A 22336-nucleotide genomic window follows, 5' to 3' on the forward strand; every position below is an offset into this window, starting at 1 on the left:
AGAACTTCGCGATACAGCTACTCTCTCTATTATCCAAAACCCCCCACAAAAAAATGTTGTTTTATCGACACAATTTGTCCTTATATGATGTTGTATGACTCAGAATTGAGTATGACTCAGAATAGAGTATGACTCAGAATAGAGTATGACTCAGAAGTGAGTATGACTCAGAATAGAGTATGACTCAGAATTGAGTATGACTCAGAAGTGAGTATGACTCAGAATAGAGTATGACTCAGAATTGAGTATGACTCAGAAGTGAGTATGACTCAGAATAGAGTATGACTCAGAATTGAGTATGACTCAGAAGTGAGTATGACTCAGAATTGAGTATGACTCAGAAGTGAGTATTACTCAGAATAGAGTATGACTCAGAATTGAGTATGACTCAGAAGTGAGTATGACTCAGAATTGAGTATGACTCAGAAGTGAGTATGACTCAGAATTGAGTATGACTCAGAATAGAGTATGACTCAGAATTGAGTATGACTCAGAAGTGAGTATGACTCAGAATAGAGTATGACTCAGAATTGAGTATGACTCAGAATAGAGTATGACTCAGAATAGAGTATGACTCAGAAGTGAGTATGACTCAGAATAGACGACCCGCTTCAGGGGAAATGAAACCATTAATTGTTTCTAACGCGGAGCATCATAACCCTTAATTAGCAACTGGTCTCTGGAAAAACCCTTAAAAGCATTCTCTGAAATGCCCGGTCTTTAGCGATGCAACAACACTCAGCTAATAATGAGTGTGCAGGTCTGGGATCTCTATTTATATCTCCTTCATACCTGCAATTCCTTTTCAGTTAAATGATCCCATCAGTCAAGGTCATGAATCATCATTCTACAAGCCATACACAGAGTGACACTTTTATATCCCAAGGATGGTCAGATGAAGCATAATAATTACTTCAAATTTCACATTTCTGATATTTGCTTCGTTTTGTTTGAATTCAGACAGAATAGACACTTAAGATAGAGTTATGTGTCTAACTGCGCATTGTTAATTCGGTGCTGCACTAACAGAAGGTGTGAATAACTTTGGTAACACATTTGATGTCATTGTCATTTCACTTGTCAGCGTGGGTCTTGAGTAAATGGATCTCTTTCAGCCAGGTCATTGCTGCGTAGGTTGTCATAGTTGTTTTCATCTTACCAGGAGGGTGGTGAGGTAGTCTAGTAAATGGATCTCTTTCAGCCAGGTCATTGCTGCGTAGGTTGTCATAGTTGTTTTCATCTTACCAGGAGGGTGGTGAGGTAGTCTAGTAAATGGATCTCTTTCAGCCAGGTCATTGCTGCGTAGGTTGTCATAGTTGTTTTCATCTTACCAGGAGGGTGGTGAGGTAGTCTAGTAAATGGATCTCTTTCAGCCAGGTCATTGCTGCGTAGGTTGTCATAGTTGTTTTCATCTTACCAGGAGGGTGGTGAGGTAGTCTAGTAAATGGATCTCTTTCAGCCAGGTCATTGCTGCGTAGGTTGTCATAGTTGTTTTCATCTTACCAGGAGGGTGGTGAGGTAGTCTAGTAAATGGATCTCTTTCAGCCAGGTCATTGCTGCGTAGGTTGTCATAGTTGTTTTCATCTTACCAGGAGGGTGGTGAGGTAGTCTAGTAAATGGATCTCTTTCAGCCAGGTCATTGCTGCGTAGGTTGTCATAGTTGTTTTCATCTTACCAGGAGGGTGGTGAGGTAGTCTAGTAAATGGATCTCTTTCAGCCAGGTCATTGCTGCGTAGGTTGTCATAGTTGTTTTCATCTTACCAGGAGGGTGGTGAGGTAGTCTAGTAAATGGATCTCTTTCAGCCAGGTCATTGCTGCGTAGGTTGTCATAGTTGTTTTCATCTTACCAGGAGGGTGGTGAGGTAGTCTAGTAAATGGATCTCTTTCAGCCAGGTCATTGCTGCGTAGGTTGTCATAGTTGTTTTCATCTTACCAGGAGGGTGGTGAGGTAGTCTAGTAAATGGATCTCTTTCAGCCAGGTCATTGCTGCGTAGGTTGTCATAGTTGTTTTCATCTTACCAGGAGGGTGGTGAGGTAGTCTAGTAAATGGATCTCTTTCAGCCAGGTCATTGCTGCGTAGGTTGTCATAGTTGTTTTCATCTTACCAGGAGGGTGGTGAGGTAGTCTAGTAAATGGATCTCTTTCAGCCAGGTCATTGCTGCGTAGGTTGTCATAGTTGTTTTCATCTTACCAGGAGGGTGGTGAGGTAGTCTAGTAAATGGATCTCTTTCAGCCAGGTCATTGCTGCGTAGGTTGTCATAGTTGTTTTCATCTTACCAGGAGGGTGGTGAGGTAGTCTAGTAAATGGATCTCTTTCAGCCAGGTCATTGCTGCGTAGGTTGTCATAGTTGTTTTCATCTTACCAGGAGGGTGGTGAGGTAGTCTAGTAAATGGATCTCTTTCAGCCAGGTCATTGCTGCGTAGGTTGTCATAGTTGTTTTCATCTTACCAGGAGGGTGGTGAGGTAGTCTAGTAAATGGATCTCTTTCAGCCGGGTCATTGCTGCGTAGGTTGTCATAGTTGTTTTCATCTTACCAGGAGGGTGGTGAGGTAGTCTAGTAAATGGATCTCTTTCAGCCGGGTCATTGCTGCGTAGGTTGTCATAGTTGTTTTCATCTTACCAGGAGGGTGGTGAGGTAGTCTAGTAAATGGATCTCTTTCAGCCGGGTCATTGCTGCGTAGGTTGTCATAGTTGTTTTCATCTTACCAGGAGGGTGGTGAGGTAGTCTAGTAAATGGATCTCTTTCAGCCGGGTCATTGCTGCGTAGGTTGTCATAGTTGTTTTCATCTTACCAGGAGGGTGGTGAGGTAGTCTAGTAAATGGATCTCTTTCAGCCAGGTCATTGCTGCGTAGGTTGTCATAGTTGTTTTCATCTTACCAGGAGGGTGGTGAGGTAGTCTAGTAAATGGATCTCTTTCAGCCAGGTCATTGCTGCGTAGGTTGTCATAGTTGTTTTCATCTTACCAGGAGGGTGGTGAGGTAGTCCAGTAAATGGATCTCTTTCAGCCAGGTCATTGCTGCGTAGGTTGTCATAGTTGTTTTCATCTTACCAGGAGGGTGGTGAGGTAGTCTAGTAAATGAAAAGGAGGACCAGAACCTATAAGATTCTATCTGTAAAATGTATAGTTTTTAGTACAATAAGTACAGTATATCCCCTTACACACAATTATTTTGGATTGACAACCCAGCATTCTGTGATTGGATTGCAGATAGAACCTTATAGCACCAAGTTAAAACTTTCAGAGGTATCATTTATTTTTCGTAAATTGACTTTACATATAATAACATATAATAATATAATTTTATAGTCCCAGAGTCACGAAGTGAGTCATCTTTCTGTCACTGAGAAAATCTGTTTTTATTTTGTTGTTTAGTTAAGAACCTCTCTGGGATATGTGGGACGCTAGCGTCTTGCGCAAAGTGACTACAAAATATCTCAAAGGTTACCTGTAAACTTTGCAAAACATTTCAACTTTTGTAATACAACTTTAGGTATTTTTTTTACAGAAATAATCAATAAAATTGAAGATGGGATGATCTGTGTTCAATACAGGAGGAAAACAAACTGTAGCTAGCTTTATGGTCACGGCCCTCTATCTAGCAGTACACTTCAAGTGACCCTCGTTCAAGATGGCCATACTTCTTCATTACACAAAGGAAAAACCTCAACCAATTTCTAAAGACTGCTGACGTCCAGTGGAAGCGATAGGAACTGCAAGGACTGAATGGTTTGTCCTCAGGGTTTCGTCTGCTAAATAAGTTATGTCATACTCACAGACATGATTCAAACAGTTTTAGAAACTTCAGAGTGTTTTCTATCCAAATCTAATAATATGCATATCTTATCTTCTGGGGATGAGTAGCAGGCAGTTGAATTTGGACATGCATTTCATCCGGACATGAAAATACTGCTCCCTGTCACCAAGAAGTTAAATCAGCCTGTTTTTCAAAACGTTTTCCTGTTTCTCTCTTTTTCTCTCTTTTTCTCTCTGAGTGAGAAAGTTTCAGAAGGTCAAGGTCACACCCCCAAGACATGCTAACCTTTCACCATTACCAATAACAGAGAGGGTTAGCATGTCTTGGGGGTATGATATTTGTGTGTCTGTAACCTTGTCACTCATCATTATTCACAATTAATGGCAGCATATACATGTAGAAGTATTTAGACACATAATCTATTCTTACAATTAAAGTGACTCCAAAATGACACAATACATTATTTACCATGAATTTCTATTGGGCACAAAATAATCTGAAACACAACCAAAACAAATGCATCCAACAGGTCATTAGCTTGATGTAGTCAATGTGTGTTAGGAATTTCTGACCAAATACTAAACTGTTGACTACTTTATTGATAAGAATCTTTAGGGATGTCAATCATTTTCACCCAAAACAATATTAATTGTTTTTATTTATTTTATTTCACCTTTATTTAACCAGGTAGGCTAGTTGAGAACAAGTTATCATTTGCAACTGCGACCTGGCCAAATCTCTTTCTCTGCGCGATTGTATTAGTATAAAATAATATCATTTCCCCATTTCTTTCAGCATACAATATAGCTCAGTATTTGTGTTATTTATTTTATACAGTCATTATTGCTCATCTTTATCAAGGGTGCCAATTATTTTGTATCCCGCTCTATATACACATCAGTTTACAGGAAGAAAAAATATAGAAACTGACTGAATTCTCTTAGGTGATTGAAATTAACTGCTTGACTTCATCAGAGGCATCTGACCTCAGCTCGCCTCTTCTGCTCATCCCTCACATTCTTCAGAGACTCTGTAAACTCACTCTCCCCATATCTGTCCAATCACATAACATGGTGTTCAGCACAACACAGCTAACTCCCTGACACTGGACCGGACAGCAACCTCCTTTTTTGGTGAGGTTCGGACCTGCTGACCAATAATCGTCCAACAGTTTCCATTCCTCCCAATCCCTAGACTGAGATAGACTTTATCCTCTATCACGCATCAGTGGAAGTTATTGGGCAACAGCTAATGACTTGGGTATAATCAATCAATGTAGTAAAGATTATGTCACTTTTCACGCCTTCGACCACGTCTGCCTTTGTCATTACACCTCCCTAATAATGTCTAGGTTGGTTCCATGGGCCTACTCCCCCTGAATGAAACACAATGGGCCTACTCCCCCTGAATGAAACACAATGGGCCTACTCCCCCTGAATGAAACACAATGGGCCTACTCCCCCTGAATGAAACACAATGGGCCTACTCCCCTGAATGAAACACAATGGGCCTACTCCCCTGAATGAAACACAATGGGCCTACTCCCCTGAATGAAACACAATGGGCCTACTCCCCTGAATGAAACACAATGGGCCTACCCCCCTGAATGAAACACAATGGGCCTACCCCCCTGAATGAAACACAATGAAACTGAATGAAACACAATGGGCCTACTCCCCTGAATGAAACACAATGGGCCTACCCCCACTGAATGAAACACAATGGGCCTACCCCCACTGAATGAAACACAATGGGCCTACTCCCCTGAATGAAACACAATGGGCCTACCCCACTGAATGAAACACGATGGGCCTACCCCCACTGAATGAAACACAATGGGCCTACTCCCCTGAATGAAACACAATGGGCCTACTCCCCCTGAATGAAACACAATGGGCCTACTCCCCTGAATGAAACACAATGGGCCTACTCCCCTGAATGAAACACAATGGGCCTACTCCCCTGAATGAAACACAATGGGCCTACCCCCACTGAATGAAACACAATGGGCCTACCCCCACTGAATGAAACACAATGGGCCTACTCCCCTGAATGAAACACAATGGGCCTACCCCCACTGAATGAAACACGATGGGCCTACCCCCACTGAATGAAACACAATGGGCCTACTCCCCTGAATGAAACACAATGGGCCTACTCCCCCTGAATGAAACACAATGGGCCTACTCCCCCTGAATGAAACACAATGGGCCTACTCCCCTGAATGAAACACAATGGGCCTACTCCCCCTGAATGAAACACAATGGGCCTACCCCCACTGAATGAAACACAATGGGCCTACTCCCCTGAATGAAACACAATGGGCCTACTCCCCCTGAATGAAACACAATGGGCCTACTCCCCCTGAATGAAACACAATGGGCCTACTCCCCCTGAATGAAACACAATGGGCCTACTCCCCCTGAATGAAACACAATGGGCCTACCCCACTGAATGAAACACAATGGGCCTACCCCCCCTGAATGAAACACAATGGGCCTACCCCCACTGAATGAAACACAATGGGCCTACTCCCCTGAATGAAACACAATGGGCCTACTCCCCTGAATGAAACACAATGGGCCTACTCCCCCTGAATGAAACACAATGGGCCTACTCCCCCTGAATGAAACACAATGGGCCTACTCCCCCTGAATGAAACACAATGGGCCTACCCCCACTGAATGAAACACAATGGGCCTACTCCCCCTGAATGAAACACAATGGGCCTACTCCCCCCTGAATGAAACACAATGGGCCTACTCCCCTGAATGAAACACAATGGGCCTACTCCCCTGAATGAAACACAATGGGCCTACCCCCACTGAATGAAACACAATGGGCCTACTCCCCCTGAATGAAACACAATGGGCCTACTCCCCCTGAATGAAACACAATGGGCCTACTCCCCCTGAATGAAACACAATGGGCCTACTCCCCTGAATGAAACACAATGGGCCTACCCCCCTGAATGAAACACAATGGGCCTACCCCCCACTGAATGAAACACAATGGGCCTACTCCCCCTGAATGAAACACAATGGGCCTACCCCCCACTGAATGAAACACGATGGGCCTACCCCCCCTGAATGAAACACAATGGGCCTACCCCCCACTGAATGAAACACAATGGGCCTACCCCCCACTGAATGAAACACAATGGGCCTACCCCCCTGAATGAAACACAATGGGCCTACTCCCCTGAATGAAACACAATGGGCCTACCCCCCACTGAATGAAACACAATGGGCCTACTCCCCCTGAATGAAACACAATGGGCCTACCCCCCACTGAATGAAACACGATGGGCCTACCCCCCCTGAATGAAACACAATGGGCCTACTCCCCACTGAATGAAACACGATGGGCCTACCCCCCACTGAATGAAACACAATGGGCCTACTCCCCCTGAATGAAACACAATGGGCCTACTCCCCCTGAATGAAACACAATGGGCCTACCCCCACTGAATGAAACACAATGGGCCTACCCCCACTGAATGAAACACAATGGGCCTACTCCCCCTGAATGAAACACAATGGGCCTACCCCCCACTGAATGAAACACGATGGGCCTACCCCCACTGAATGAAACACAATGGGCCTACTCCCCCTGAATGAAACACAATGGGCCTACTCCCCCTGAATGAAACACAATGGGCCTACTCCCCCTGAATGAAACACAATGGGCCTACTCCCCCTGAATGAAACACAATGGGCCTACTCCCCCTGAATGAAACACAATGGGCCTACCCCCCACTGAATGAAACATGATGGGCCTACCCCCACTGAATGAAACACAATGGGCCTACTCCCCCTGAATGAAACACAATGGGCCTACTCCCCTGAATGAAACACAATGGGCCTACTCCCCTGAATGAAACACAATGGGCCTACCCCCACTGAATGAAACACGATGGGCCTACCCCCCCCTGAATGAAACACAATGGGCCTACCCCCCACTGAATGAAACACGATGGGCCTACCCCCACTGAATGAAACACAATGGGCCTACCCCCCACTGAATGAAACACAATGGGCCTACCCCCCACTGAATGAAACACGATGGGCCTACCCCCACTGAATGAAACACAATGGGCCTACCCCCACTGAATGAAACACAATGGGCCTACCCCCCACTGAATGAAACATGATGGGCCTACCCCCCACTGAATGAAACACAATGGGCCTACTCCCCCTGAATGAAACACAATGGGCCTACTCCCTGAATGAAACACAATGGGCCTACTCCCCCTGAATGAAACACAATGGGCCTACCCCCCACTGAATGAAACACGATGGGCCAACCCCCACTGAATGAAACACAATGGGCCTACCCCCCACTGAATGAAACACGATGGGCCTACCCCCCACTGAATGAAACACAATGGGCCTACCCCCCACTGAATGAAACACAATGGGCCTACCCCCCACTGAATGAAACACGATGGGCCTACCCCCCACTGAATGAAACACAATGGGCCTACCCCCCACTGAATGAAACACAATGGGCCTACCCCCCACTGAATGAAACATGATGGGCCTACCCCCCACTGAATGAAACACAATGGGCCTACTCCCCCTGAATGAAACACAATGGGCATACTCCCCCTGAATGAAACACAATGGGCCTACTCCCCCTGAATGAAACACAATGGGCCTACCCCCCACTGAATGAAACACGATGGGCCTACCCCCCACTGAATGAAACACAATGGGCCTACCCCCCACTGAATGAAACACGATGGGCCTACCCCCCACTGAATGAAACACAATGGGCCTACCCCCCCCTGAATGAAACACAATGGGCCTACCCCCCACTGAATGAAACACGATGGGCCTACCCCCCACTGAATGAAACACAATGGGCCTACCCCCCACTGAATGAAACACAATGGGCCTACCCCCCACTGAATGAAACATGATGGGCCTACTCCCCACTGAATGAAACACAATGGGCCTACCCCCCACTGAATGAAACACAATGGGCCTACCCCCACTGAATGAAACATGATGGGCCTACTCCCCCTGAATGAAACACAATGGGCCTACTCCCCTGAATGAAACACAATGGGCCTACTCCCCTGAATGAAACACAATGGGCCTACCCCCCTGAATGAAACACAATGGGCCTACTCCCCTGAATGAAACACAATGGGCCTACTCCCCTGAATGAAACACAATGGGCCTACCCCCACTGAATGAAACACAATGGGCCTACCCCCACTGAATGAAACACAATGGGCCTACCCCCCCCCCACTGAATGAAAACACGATGGGCCTACCCCCACTGAATGAAACACAATGGGCCTACCCCACTGAATGAAACACAATGGGCCTACCCCCACTGAATGAAACACGATGGGCCTACCCCCCACTGAATGAAACACAATGGGCCTACCCCCCACTGAATGAAACATGATGGGCCTACTCCCACTGAATGAAACACAATGGGCCTACCCCCCACTGAATGAAACACAATGGGCCTACCCCCCACTGAATGAAACATGATGGGCCTACTCCCCACTGAATGAAACACAATGGGCCTACCCCCACTGAATGAAACACAATGGGCCTACCCCCCACTGAATGAAACATGATGGGCCTACTCCCCCTGAATGAAACACAATGGGCCTACCCCCCACTGAACGAAACACGATGGGCCTACCCCCCACTGAATGAAACACAATGGGCCTACTCCCCTGGATGAAACACAATGGGCCTACCCCCCACTGAATGAAACATGATGGGCCTACCCCCCACTGAATGAAACATGATGGGCCTACTCCCCCTGAATGAAACACAATGGGCCTACCCCCACTGAATGAAACACAATGGGCCTACCCCCCACTGAATGAAACACGATGGGCCTACCCCCCACTGAATGAAACACAATGGGCCTACTCCCCCTGAATGAAACACAATGGGCCTACCCCCCACTGAATGAAACATGATGGGCCTACCCCCCACTGAATGAAACATGATGGGCCTACCCCCCACTGAATGAAACATGATGGGCCTACTCCCCCTGAATGAAACACAATGGGCCTACCCCCCTTAATTAAACTCGATGGGCCTACTCCCCTGAATGAAACACAATGGGCCTACCCCCCACTGAATGAAACATGATGGGCCTACTCCCCCTGAATGAAACACAATGGGCCTACTCCCCCTGAATGAAACATGATGGGCCTACTCCCCCTGAATGAAACATGATGGGCCTACTCCCCCTGAATGAAACACAATGGGCCTACTCCCCCTGAATGAAAAATGATGGGCCTACTCCCCCTGAATGAAACACGATGGGCCTACTCCCCCTGAATGAAACACAATGGGCCTACCCCCCACTGAATGAAACATGATGGGCCTACTCCCCCTGAATGAAACACAATGGGCCTACTCCCCCTGAATTAAACTCGATGGGCCTACTCCCCCTGAATGAAACACAATGGGCCTACTCCCCCTGAATGAAACATGATGGGCCTACTCCCCCTGAATGAAACACGATGGGCCTACCCCCCACTGAATGAAACATGATGGGCCTACTCCCCCTGAATGAAACACAATGGGCCTACTCCCCCTGAATGAAACATGATGGGCCTACTCCCCCTGAATGAAACATGATGGGCCTACTCCCCCTGAATGAAACACAATGGGCCTACTCCCCCTGAATGAAACATGATGGGCCTACTCCCCCTGAATGAAACACGATGGGCCTACTCCCCCTGAATGAAACACGATGGGCCTACTCCCCCTGAATGAAACTCGATGGGCCTACTCCCCCTGAATTAAACATGATGGGCCTACTCCCCCTTAATGAAATACGATGGGCCTACTCCCCCTGAATGAAATACGATGGGCCTACTCCCCCTGAATGAAACTCGATGGGCCTACTCCCCCTGAATGAAACACAATGGGCCTACTCCCCCTGAATGAAACTCGATGGGCCTATTCCCCCTGAATGAAACACGATGGGCCGACTCCCCCTGAATGAAACATGATGGGCCTATTCCCCCTGAATGAAACACGATGGGCCTACTCCCCCTTAATGAAATACGATGGGCCTACTCCCCCTGAATGAAACTCGATGGGCCTACTCCCTCTTAATGAAATACGATGGGCCTACTCCCCCTTAATGAAATACGATGGGCCTACTCCCCCTTAATGAAATACGATGGGCCTACTCCCCCTTAATGAAATACGATGGGCCTACTCCCCCTGAATTAAACTCAATGGGCCTACTCCCCCTTAATGAAATACGATGGGCCTACTCCCCCTTAATGAAATACGATGGGCCTACCCCCCCTGAATGAAACTCGATGGGCCTACTCCCCCTGAATTAAACTCGATGGGCCTACTCCCCCTGAATGAAACTCGATGGGCCTACTCCCCCTGAATGAAACACAATGGGCCTACTCCCCCTGAATGAAACTCGATGGGCCTATTCCCCCTGAATGAAACACGATGGGCCTACTCCCCCTGAATGAAACATGATGGGCCTACTCCCCCTTAATGAAACATGATGGGCCTACTCCCCCTGAATGAAACATGATGGGCCTACTCCCCCTTAATGAAACATGATGGGCCTACTCCCCCTTAATGAAACATGATGGGCCTACTCCCCCTTAATGAAACATGATGGGCCTACTCCCCCTGAATGAAACATGATGGGCCTATTCCCCCTGAATGAAACACGATGGGCCTACTCCCCCTTAATGAAATACGATGGGCCTACTCCCCCTGAATGAAACTCGATGGGCCTACTCCCCCTGAATGAAACACGATGGGCCTATTCCCCCTGAATGAAACTCGATGGGCCTATTCCCCCTGAATGAAACACGATGGGCCTATTCCCCCTGAATGAAACTCGATGGGCCTATTCCCCCTTAATGAAATACGATGGGCCTACTCCCCCTGAATGAAATACGATGGGCCTATTCCCCCTTAATGAAATACGATGGGCCTATTCCCCCTTAATGAAATACGATGGGCCTACTCCCCCTGAATGAAACTCGATGGGCCTACTCCCCCTCAATGAAATATGATGGGCCTACTCCCCCTTAATGAAACATGATGGGCCTACTCCCCCTGAATGAAACACGATGGGCCTATTCCCCCTGAATGAAACTCGATGGGCCTATTCCCCCTTAATGAAATACGATGGGCCTACTCCCCCTTAATGAAATACGATGGGCCTACTCCCCCTGAATGAAACTCGATGGGCCTACTCCCCCTGAATGAAACACGATGGGCCTATTCCCCCTGAATGAAACTCCGATGGGCCTACTCCCCCTGAATGAAACACGATGGGCCTACTCCCCCTGAATGAAACTCGATGGGCCTACTCCCCCTGAATGAAACACAATGGGCCTATTCCCCCTTAATGAAATACGATGGGCCTATTCCCCCTGAATGAAACTCGATGGGCCTACTCCCCCTGAATGAAACTCGATGGGCCTATTCCCCCTGAATGAAACACGATGGGCCTATTCCCCCTGAATGAAACACGATGGGCCTACTCCCCCTGAATGAAACACAATGGGAATATGTTGTAGCGTTTCAGAAGTAGGCCAAGGGAGACTAAGTTTCATTATGAAAGTGTAGTTTGTGTGCATGCATTATGACTAACCCCTTCGCCTCATGGGCATTTTAGTACATCACATTTATATAGAGTAGAAATAAAAGTGTCCTAAAATCACAACCAATCAGGGGCCTATGAATCACCTCAATGGTTATTGTCAAGGAAATTCTCCTGAACCAGGTTACATGATTTGTTTGTTTATTTTTATATTTTCTTTCTGCTCTCCCATTGACTTTATAAAAGTACATGTTTATCGGCTCTACGTGACACAACACACTCTGAGATAACCCTGAATTTGAGAAATTAGGGTTTTGCATCATACTGTTTTCAACGGTGACGGTTTGTGCTGTTGCCATGACTACAAGAGCTTGACTCAGAACAAAAAAAACATGGAGGGGGTAGAAACTGATGTTAAACTGAAAGATACGATTTTCTGAGGTGTTCAGGAGACATACCGAGAAGACTAATTCTTTAAAAGGAAAGTCTGTAATTCATCTGGAGAAAGCAACAGGTCTATTAACTTCCCGCTTTTGGAAATATGCCTTTCAATCACGTATACCTGACACCCACTGCCCTGGGAATTATCTTGACGTGAACAAGGCATCCATTGGCTTTGGCTGGGAGAAACTAGCCCTGGTATTTGACAAAGCTCAGTCATTAGAGTATGACTCATTCCCTTGCCCACGGAGCTGGTGATATCAGGGTCCTGCAGAAGCAGCAATACTGTCATATAGTCAGACCTTTTCCGCTGAGCCATAGAGGGGATGCTGGGTGGGGAACTGGGGGGTGGATCTGGGTTCTGGAGGTGGGGGTGGAGCTTGTGCTAGATCAACACGCACGCTAATGTTCTTTTCACTGAAAGGTAATCCATTGTACCATCTCAAAATGTCAGATGGACTTAGCTTCTGGAACCTCAACAAAGTTTTAATTAAACCACAGTGCGATTTCCTACCTCGTTCAACTTTTTATACCAAATCCCCCCTATCAGACCATTCAGGGGCTACTCAATATGACTAATTCAATTAGTATCAGTACATTAAATACATATTTAACATTCTCAAACTATTCTCCTATGTATTGAGATAATGAATGAGGTACATTATGGCTGTGGACAGTAACAAATAAATAATATCTGGTCTACTGGTCTGCTTCAACGGATGCAAATGAGCCGATTTCAGCTCAGTGACTAATGGTGACAGGCAGGCAGCATATGGGAGAAGGCACCTTTGGTTTTTCCTGCCTGCCACAACACACACAGCAAGTGGTCCACCGGGGAAAGAGGCAAAGTCCTCTACTCACAGTAGGACAGCTGTGGCTGTGGGAAACACACACACGGACTGGCTAGCTGCTCATTTGCTGCCTAGGAGTTTGGCCTGGTGTATGTGTGTGTGTGTGTGTGTGTGTGTGTGTGTGTGTGTGTGTGTGTGTGTGTGTGTGTGTGTGTGTGTGTGTGTGTGTGTGTGTGTGTGTGTGTGTGTGTGTGTGTGTGTGTGTGTGTGTGTGACTCCTGAGGGGGACCAATGGGTTGCATATGCATCACGAGTGGTAAAACCAGGTTAATGTACATTACACGGGTTCACTGTCATTAACCTTATGCTACAACATTATTAAAGGCCCAAGGCAGTCCAAAATGTGATGTTCCTTTGTTTTATATATAAAAGACTGCCTGGAATTTCAACATACTTTGGTGGGATGGAGTTTTGGCCTGCCTGGCGTATTGTTTACCATTTTAATTGAAAACAATCACATTAAGGTACTTAACTGTTACCCAGAACTGATTTGATATTTAGATAAAACAGCTGCACTGGACCTGTAAGCACTTGAGCAAGTCAGCCAAATAGAATTCACTATCTACTATATCATAAAAACATGTTGTTGTTTGTTTTATTTACTATACACAACTTGTGTAATGTCTGTGATGATTTACAACAAGAATAGCCAGCGGGGAGCAGGCTGCAGGAGAGCCCATTGGAGTCGAGCCTCAGGCTGCAGGAGAGCCCATTGGAGTCGAGCCTCAGGCTGCAGGAGAGCCCATTGGAGTCGAGCCTCAGGCTGCAGGAGAGCCCATTGGAGTCGAGCCTCAGGCTGCAGGAGAGCCCATTGGAGTCGAGCCTCAGGCTGCAGGAGAGCCCATTGGAGTCGAGCCTCAGGCTGCAGGAGAGCCCATTGGAGTCGAGCCTCAGGCTGCAGGAGAGCCCATTGGAGTCGAGCCTCAGGCTGCAGGAGAGCCCATTGGAGTCGAGCCTCAGGCTGCAGGAGAGCCCATTGGAGTCGAGCCTCAGGCTGCAGGAGAGCCCATTGAGTCGAGCCTCAGGCTGCAGGGGAGCCCATTGGAGTCGAGCCTCAGGCTGCAGGAGAGCCCATTGGAGTCGAGCCTCAGGCTGAAGGAGAGCCCATTGGAGTCGAGCCTCAGGCTGCAGGAGAGCCCATTGGAGTCGAGCCTCAGGCTGCAGGAGAGCCCATTGGAGTCGAGCCTCAGGCTGCAGGAGAGCCCATTGGAGTCGAGCCTCAGGCTGCAGGAGAGCCCATTGGAGTCGAGCCTCAGGCTGCAGGAGAGCCCATTGGAGTCGAGCCTCAGGCTGCAGGAGAGCCCATTGGAGTCGAGCCTCAGGCTGCATCGTTAAAAGCCTCTGCCGTGAAGTATGTCAGTTCATTCAGCTCAGTCCTTTGTGAGCCCTTGGTATTGTGTCCGGAGTGCACCAGGAGAGGCTGTTACAGTCCTTTATGATCCCTGACATGTCTGGAGTGCACCAGGAGAGGCTGTTACAGTCCTTTATGACCCCTGACATGTCTGGAGTGCACCAGGAGAGGCTGTTACAGTCCTTTATGATCCCTGACATGTCTGGAGTGCACCAGGAGAGGCTGTTACAGTCCTTTATGACCCCTGACATGTCTGGAGTGCACCAGGAGAGGCTGTTACAGTCCTTTATGATCCCTGACATGTCTGGAGTGCACCAGGAGAGGCTGTTACAGTCCTTTATGACCCCTGACATGTCTGGAGTGCACCAGGAGAGGCTGTTACAGTCCTTTATGATCCCTGACATGTCTGGAGTGCACCAGAAGAGGCTGTTACAGTCCTTTATGACCCCTGACATGTCTGGAGGGCACCAGGAGAGGCTGTTACAGTCCTTTATGACCCCTGACATGTCTGGAGTGCACCAGGAGAGGTTGTTACAGTCCTTTATGACCCCTGACATGTCTGGAGTGCACCAGGAGAGGTTGTTACAGTCCTTTAAGAGCCCTGACATGTCTGGAATGCACCAGCAGAGGTTGTTACAGTCCTTTATGATCCCTGACATGTCTGGAGTGCACCAGGAGAGGTTGTTACAGTCCTTTAAGAGCCCTGATGTCTGGAGTGCACCAGGAGAGGCTGTTACAGTCCTTTATGATCCCTGACATGTCTGGAGTGCACCAGGAGAGGTTGTTACAGTCCTTTAAGAGCCCTGACATGTCTGGAGGGCACCAGGAGAGGTTGTTACAGTCCTTTATGACCCCTGACATGTCTGGAGTGCACCAGGAGAGGTTGTTACAGTCCTTTAAGAGCCCTGATGTCTGGAGTGCACCAGGAGAGGTTGTTACAGTCCTTTATGACCCCTGACATGTCTGGAGTGCACCAGGAGAGGTTGTTACAGTCCTTTATGACCCCTGACATGTCTGGAGTGCACCAGGAGAGGTTGTTACAGTCCTTTATGACCCCTGACATGTCTGGAGTGCACCAGGAGAGGCTGTTACAGTCCTTTATGACCCCTGACATGTCTGGAGTGCACCAGGAGAGGTTGTTACAGTCCTTTATGATCCCTGACATGTCTGGAGTGCACCAGGAGAGGTTGTTACAGTCCTTTAAGAGCCCTGATGTCTGGAGTGCACCAGGAGAGGCTGTTACAGTCCTTTATGACCCCTGACATGTGTGGAGTGCACCAGGAGAGGCTGTTACAGTCCTTTATGACCCCTGACATGTCTGGAGTGCACCAGGAGAGGTTGTTACAGTCCTTTAAGAGCCCTGATGTCTGGAGTGCACCAGGAGAGGCTGTTACAGTCCTTTATGATCCCTGACATGTCTGGAGTGCACCAGGAGAGGTTGTTACAGTCCTTTAAGAGCCCTGACATGTCTGGAGGGCACCAGGAGAGGTTGTTACAGTCCTTTATGACCCCTGACATGTCTGGAGTGCACCAGGAGAGGTTGTTACAGTCCTTTAAGAGCCCTGATGTCTGGAGTGCACCAGGAGAGGTTGTTACAGTCCTTTATGACCCCTGACATGTCTGGAGTGCACCAGGAGAGGTTGTTACAGTCCTTTATGACCCCTGACATGTCTGGAGTGCACCAGGAGAGGCTGTTACAGTCCTTTAAGACCCCTGACATGTCTGGAGTGCACCAGGAGAGGCTGTTGCAGTCCTTTAAGAGCCCTGACATGTCTGGAGTGCACCAGGAGAGGTTGTTACAGTCCTTTAAGAGCCCTGACATGTCTGGAGGGCACCAGGAGAGGTTGTTACAGTCCTTTATGACCCCTGACATGTCTGGAGTGCACCAGGAGAGGTTGTTACAGTCCTTTAAGAGCCCTGATGTCTGGAGTGCACCAGGAGAGGTTGTTACAGTCCTTTATGACCCCTGACATGTCTGGAGTGCACCAGGAGAGGTTGTTACAGTCCTTTATGACCCCTGACATGTCTGGAGTGCACCAGGAGAGGTTGTTACAGTCCTTTATGACCCCTGACATGTCTGGAGTGCACCAGGAGAGGCTGTTACAGTCCTTTATGACCCCTGACATGTCTGGAGTGCACCAGGAGAGGTTGTTACAGTCCTTTATGATCCCTGACATGTCTGGAGTGCACCAGGAGAGGTTGTTACAGTCCTTTAAGAGCCCTGATGTCTGGAGTGCACCAGGAGAGGCTGTTACAGTCCTTTATGACCCCTGACATGTGTGGAGTGCACCAGGAGAGGCTGTTACAGTCCTTTATGACCCCTGACATGTCTGGAGTGCACCAGGAGAGGTTGTTACAGTCCTTTAAGAGCCCTGATGTCTGGAGTGCACCAGGAGAGGCTGTTACAGTCCTTTATGATCCCTGACATGTCTGGAGTGCACCAGGAGAGGTTGTTACAGTCCTTTAAGAGCCCTGACATGTCTGGAGGGCACCAGGAGAGGTTGTTACAGTCCTTTATGACCCCTGACATGTCTGGAGTGCACCAGGAGAGGTTGTTACAGTCCTTTAAGAGCCCTGATGTCTGGAGTGCACCAGGAGAGGTTGTTACAGTCCTTTATGACCCCTGACATGTCTGGAGTGCACCAGGAGAGGTTGTTACAGTCCTTTATGACTGGAGTGCACCTGACATGTCTGGAGTGCACCAGGAGAGGCTGTTACAGTCCTTTAAGACCCCTGACATGTCTGGAGTGCACCAGGAGAGGCTGTTGCAGTCCTTTAAGAGCCCTGACATGTCTGGAGTGCACCAGGAGAGGTTGTTACAGTCCTTTATGACCCCTGACATGTCTGGAGTGCACCAGGAGAGGTTGTTACAGTCCTTTATGACCCCTGACATGTCTGGAGTGCACCAGGAGAGGTTGTTACAGTCCTTTATGACCCCTGACATGTCTGGAGTGCACCAGGAGAGGTTGTTACAGTCCTTTATGACCCCTGACATGTCTGGAGTGCACCAGGAGATGTTGTTACAGTCCTTTATGACCCCTGACATGTCTGGAGTGCACCAGGAGAGGTTGTTACAGTCCTTTATGACCCCTGATGTCTGGAGTGCACCAGGAGAGGTTGTTACAGTCCTTTAAGAGCCCTGATGTCTGGAGTGCAACAGGAGAGGCTATTACAGTCCTTTATGACCCCTGACATGTCTGGAGTGCACCAGGAGAGGTTGTTACAGTCCTTTAAGAGCCCTGATGTCTGGAGTGCACCAGGAGAGGTTGTTACAGTCCTTTATGACCCCTGACATGTCTGGAGTGCACCAGGAGAGGTTGTTACAGTCCTTTATGACCCCGGACATGTCTGGAGTGCACCAGGAGAGGTTGTTACAGTCCTTTAAGAGCTCTGATGTCTGGAGTGCACCAGGAGAGGCTGTTACAGTCCTTTATGACCCCTGACATGTCTGGAGTGCAGCAGGAGATGCTGTTACAGTCCTTTAAGAGCCCTGATGTCTGGAGTGCACCAGGAGAGGTTGTTACAGTCCTTTATGACCCCTGACATGTCTGGAGTGCACCAGGAGAGGTTGTTACAGTCCTTTATGACCCCTGACATGTCTGGAGTGCACCAAGAGAGGTTGTTACAGTCCTTTATGACCCCTGACATGTCTGGAGTGCACCAGGAGAGGTTGTTACAGTCCTTTATGACCCCTGACATGTCTGGAGTGCACCAGGAGAGGCTGTTACAGTCCTTTATGACCCCTGACATGTCTGGAGTGCACCAGGAGAGGTTGTTACAGTCCTTTAAGAGCCCTGATGTCTGGAGTGCACCAGGAGAGGTTGTTACAGTCCTTTATGACCCCTGATGTCTGGAGTGCACCAGGAGAGGCTGTTACAGTCCTTTATGACCCCTGACATGTCTGGAGTGCACCAGGAGAGGTTGTTACAGTCCTTTAAGAGCCCTGATGTCTGGAGTGCACCAGGAGAGGTTGTTACAGTCCTTTATGACCCCTGACATGTCTGGAGTGCACCAGGAGAGGTTGTTACAGTCCTTTATAACCCCTGACATGTCTAGAGTGCACCAGGAGAGGTTGTTACAGTCCTTTAAGAGCCCTGATGTCTGGAGTGCACCAGGAGAGGCTGTTACAGTCCTTTATGACCCCTGACATGTCTGGAGTGCACCAGGAGAGGTTGTTACAGTCCTTTAAGAGCCCTGATGTCTGGAGTGCACCAGGAGAGGTTGTTACAGTCCTTTATGACCCCTGACATTTATGACCCCTGTCTGGAGTGCTTGTATCAGCTTCTACTCCACCACATACTTTCAAAGTGTAGAGTAAGATTGGACGAACATACATCATTCAAAATGCGAAAGGCCTCCAGTCTTCAGTCTGTACATGACCCAGGGGACACAGCTACAGTATGTAGGACCATCCTATTTCAATAACAAATCCTGAGAGATTTCCTCTCATACAGGAGGCCAAGGATGGGTAATACTTGGCAAAAACAATCAATGTTGGGCTATAACAATGGGTGAACCTTAAACAAACGTGTCTCGAAAGCATTCAAAAACTTGAACCCCTGTTTGTGGTGAACATGGTATTCTCTTATTGTGCGTGACGTGTGGGGAGCTTTTATTTCCCCTGATGTTGAAGAAATCAATTTGATTAGCTAACATCTACAATAACACTGTACACTGCAAGGATACTTACCCCCAAACACCCTTCAAATTTATATTAGTAATAGGTCATGGTATTGATTACCCAGGGGCAACATTCCAGCCCTGTGTCATCTCTGAAGAGCACTGGAGTCCTCAGAGCTTCAAATAGAATGAAACCCCATCGATCTCTGTGGTGAAAACCCCTCAAGCACAACTCATCCAACTGATTACAGAAATACTTTTAACACTGACCGTCCGGCCGCAAAGACTGCTGAAGAAACGTCGATAAACGACAGTGACAATGTAAAAGGGAAAGTAAAACTCTGTATAGATAATGCTTTTGATCTGTTGTTTTCCTTCTTGCTCTCATCACACAATCATGTTTAAAAAATGGAAAGTAAAATGTTTTGAGGTGTATTTAATGAAGCCTTAACCAGCAGTATTATTGTGTTGTGGTTTCTATGGAGACCTTTGTCTGTAAAGGCTTTTTGGGTTGGTGATGCTATTGAGTAGATCTTACCTGAGCTGTAAAATAAGATCATGAAGGGATGTAATCTGCTCTGAAGAGGCTGGGGACTTTAGTGTTACCCTGCCTTCATCTCTCTTCAGCCCGAACTCACCTTGGAGGATTCAATAGGCTGGAAGGTCCTTGTGTAAACTGTAAAAATTACATTTAAAAAAACTGAATTATGAGGTTACAAACTTTCTGATATGGAAGTTTGTCAACACATCACCTTAAAACAAGCTATTGGGAAGTATTTGTTTCTTGGTGAAATATCACACATCATTAGTATATAAGTGAGCAGAATGTTCTGCAGAAAAACTATTCAGATACACCAACAAAAAACTAACTCTAAACCAATTATGTTCTTCTGAGCATGGCTAAATATATAACATTTTATCCAACATAATGAATGTTACCCAATGGTAAAGAGAAACAGGATATTTATCCAACGGAGAGAATTCCATGTTAGAATATCGTGCTGGGAAACCTTTCCCCTGCCATAAAGCTGCCATATAAGGATTATTAGACAGCAGAATACTCTGGATTCAATTCTGCATCCTCAGAATAATCTTTATCCGGTTATTCTTGTATTTATTAATAGCTAAAAACAAACTAGCCCTGTTGAACTGTTTACAAGGCAAGGATATTCCCCCAATACAAACACAATATTGTGTTTCTACCCCAAAACCTATAAGAATATATTTCTAGATTCAGACATATACTGTAAGTAGCGCAAGAGCACAAACAGTTTAAACACAAGATTCAGGTGTAGTTGTGTGTGTTGATGTGTGGACCACTCCATGCTCCATGCTCCATGCTCCATGCTCCATGCTCCATGCTCAATGCTCAATGCTCCATGCTCAATGCTCAATGCTCAATGCTCCATGCTCCATGCTCCATGCTCCATGCTCCATGCTCCATGCTCCATGCCATGATTAGAGACGGGCAACACCATACACTCTGGAAGAAAACTAGGTGGACCCAGAGGGGTGGGGCCTGACCTTTCCCTGTCTCTGTGGAGGTTTACAGCCGACCCTGGCCGGTCCCTGTTGTCAGCCGGCTCACAGAACAACATGTCTATGGTTTCACAACAGCAGGAGACGGTGGTGCTCTGTATCGCTAGCTCACTAGCTTCACTTGCAAGGTCTCTTAAAAAAATATAAAAAATATCTCAATCTCTCTCGCTCTCAATTAAATTCAATGGGCTTTATTGGCATGGAAAACAAATGTTTACATTGCCAAAGCAATTGCAATTGATAAACAGAAGTGAAATAAACAATAACATTTGAACAGTAAATATTGCACTCACAAATTTCAAGATAGAGATATTTCAAATGTCATATTACATCTACAGTATATACAGTGTTGTAACGATGTGCAAACAGTTAAAGTACAAAAGGGAAATATGGGAGTTTATAACAATTGGATTTGTTTTTTTCAATTAGTTGTGGGTCTGTGTAATTTGAGGGAAATATCTGTCTTTAATATGGTCATACATTTGGCAGGAGGTTAGGAAGTGCAGCTCAGTTTCCACCTAATTTTGTGGGCAATGTGCACATAACCTGTCTTCTCTTGAGAGCCAGGTCTGCCCACGGCCACCTTTCTCAAAAGCAAGGCTATGCTAACTGAGTCTATAAATAGTCAAAGCTTTCCTTCATTTGGGGTTAGTCACAGTGGTCAGGTAAATAGTATTTTAGTTTGCTCTGTTTTTTGTTACTTAATTATCTTGTTGTTTTCTCATGATTTGGTTGGGTCTAATTGTGTTGCCGTCCTGGGGCTCTGCGGGATCTGTTTGTGTTTGTGAACAGAGCCCCAGGACCAGCTTGCTTAGGGGACTCTTCTCCGGGTCAAATCAAATCAATCCAAGTTTATTTGTCACGTGTGCCGAATACAACAGGTGTAAACCTTACAGTGAAATGCTTACTTACAGGCTCTAACCAATGGTGCCAAAAAAAAGGTATGTGTGTGTGTGTGTGTGTGTGTGTGTGTGTGTGTGTGTGTGTGTGTGTGTGTGTGTGTGTGTGTGTGTGTGTGTGTGTGTGTGTGTGTGTGTGTGTGTGTGTGTGTGTGTGTGTGTGTGTGTGTGTGTGTGTGTTTAGGTAAGTAAAAAATAAAACAACAGTGGAAAGAGTAGCAAGGCTATATACAGACAGGCTCATTGAGGTAGTATGTACATGCAGGTATCGTTAAAGTTAAAGTGACTGTGCATATTTGAT

The sequence above is a fragment of the Oncorhynchus keta genome, chromosome 30, assembly GCF_023373465.1.
Source record: "Oncorhynchus keta strain PuntledgeMale-10-30-2019 chromosome 30, Oket_V2, whole genome shotgun sequence".
Classification (NCBI taxonomy): domain Eukaryota; kingdom Metazoa; phylum Chordata; class Actinopteri; order Salmoniformes; family Salmonidae; genus Oncorhynchus; species Oncorhynchus keta.